This window comes from Nicotiana attenuata, unplaced genomic scaffold (assembly GCF_001879085.1).
Source record: "Nicotiana attenuata strain UT unplaced genomic scaffold, NIATTr2, whole genome shotgun sequence".
NCBI classification, from domain to species: Eukaryota; Viridiplantae; Streptophyta; class Magnoliopsida; order Solanales; family Solanaceae; genus Nicotiana; species Nicotiana attenuata.
In genome coordinates, this window is record NW_017675953.1 from 51,615 (window position 1) to 53,948 (window position 2,334).

Here is a 2,334-nt window from a genome sequence, read left to right on the forward strand (position 1 = left end):
TTGTAGCAAGTTCTATAACTGCATATATTACGGCACTTCTACTGTTAGCTCCATCTATCTGAATGTCCTATAACCACTCAAATTCAACTGTTTCCATCAATTTATTCAAAACTTAGATTTTGATACTCTTTTTTTAATGAGAAAAAGAATAAAAGAACAAGCAAGAAGCTTTTCGTAAACATACACACAAAATGCATCAAAATTCAAAATATATATATACACACAACATTCATCTTACTTTGTCAAACTAATAAATTATAACATCATACATATTCTATGGCCAACAAATATGAAGTTGTAGTTGTTGTTGTGCCCTTTCCAGCATAAGGTCACCTTAATCAATTACTTCATCTCTCTCGTCTCATTTGTTCTTATAAAATCCCAGTACACTATGTTAGTACCAAAAATCATACTCTCCAAGCCAAAATTAGAGCCCAAGGTTTAAGCCCTATAGCTATGAACAACATTCATTTCCATGAATTTTCAATACCTTCATTTCCGTCACCACCTCCAAACCCTAATTCCACCATTAAATTCCCTTCACACGTTCAACCTTCATTCGAATCATCGTCGTCTCATCTTCGAGAGCCTGTGGCTTCACTTCTACGATTTTTATCATCAAATGCACGTCGAATTGTTGTTATTCATGACTGTCTAATGGCTTATGTTGTTCAAGATTTCACTTCAATACCAAATGCCGAGTCCTACAATTTTCATAGTGTGTCAGCTTTCACTATTTTCTTGTTCCTATGGGAATCTATGGGAAAGCCTTTCCCTATTGAAGCTCAAATACTAGAAAACCTACCATCTCTTACAGGTTGTTTTTTATATTGGATTTAAGTTATATACACTGATAATATAAAAGTTTTTTATACTATCATTTTATTTTAATCTGTGATAGCAGGTCAGTAATTTTATATTGGATTTAAGCTATATTCGCTGTCATTCAATATAAAGATTTTTTACACTATCATTGAATTCTAGTATGCGATAGCATGTCAGTAACCATTTTTATCAAAGTAGCGATTAATGCATCAAGAAATTTATTTGTAATTATGCAATAATTGACCTGATTGAATAACTATTTTTTACACCGTCAGTACATAAAACTTAAACTCATTTATGCATGTTTACTTTTTGTCAAACACCCTATCAGATCTTGGGTGTAAATTTGTTGAATTTACTTTGATCTCTTACTTTTATTATCTCTTTATTTGTTTTACCATCTTTCTTATTTACTTATTTTTATAATTTTGAAGGTTGTTTTACGTCAGAGTTCATGGATTTCATGGCTGCACAAAGGAAATACTCAAATTCTGACTCTGGAAAGATTTACAACACAAGCATAGTCATAGAAGGAAAATTCATGAATTTACTAGAAAAAGAACCAATCAAAAGAAACAAAATGCACTGGGCTATAGGTCCATTCAATCCAGTGATGACTAGCACTTCAAGCAACAATTCATCAATCGGGCAACGTCACAAATGCTTGACATGGCTTGATAAACAATCTCCAAAATCTGTCATCTTTATTTCGTTTGGAACAAAAACTTCATTAACTGATGAACAAATCAAAGAGCTCTGTATAGGATTAGAAAGAAGGTACACAAAGTTCATTTGGGCATTGAGAGATGCCGATAAAGGAGATATTTTTTCAGGAGAAGTGAGAAAATTTGAACTTCCAAATGGGTATGAAGAAAGAATTAAGAATAAAGGAATAATAGTAAGAGATTGGGCACTACAATTGGAGATATTAGGACATTTTTCGATTGTTGGATTTATGAGTCATTGTGGATGGAATTCGTGCATGGAGAGTATTTCAATGGGAGTTCCTATTATTGCATGGCCCATGCATTCTGATCAGCCAAGAATAACATTTTAATACGAAATTTCTGAAAGTTGGAATTCTTATGAACAACTGGGAACGTAGAAATGAAGTTGTAACATCAAATACTGTTGAAAGAGCAGTGAAAACACTGGTGTCGAGCAATGAAGGAAACGAGATTCGTAAATGAGCGGCAGATTTAGGAGTGGCTATTCGGAAGTCGGCGGTGGAAGGCGGCGTGACAAGGAAGGAATTGGAGTCTTTCATTGGTCACATCACTAGATAAATATTTACTGTTTATGTTATGCTCCTTTTTCTCCCGTTTATGTCACCGAGCTATTTCATACAGTATGTTTTAAGAAGAATAATTCATATTTAATATTGCAAATAATTTAATTTAAAATATTTTATACTGTTATAAAATATAATTATAGTGGATGTCCATAATCACCAAATGAGTAATACCCACTACTCTTCTCCATTATCTCCATAACTCTCACTACTCTAAT

At 32.9% G+C, this 2,334-nt stretch overlaps 1 pseudogene; it reads left to right on the forward strand.

Moving 5' to 3' along the window:
• Window positions 1-276: 276 nt before the first annotated feature.
• On the forward strand, window positions 277-2,111 carry LOC109220610 (annotated as a pseudogene).
• The last annotated feature ends 223 nt before the right edge of the window (window positions 2,112-2,334 follow it).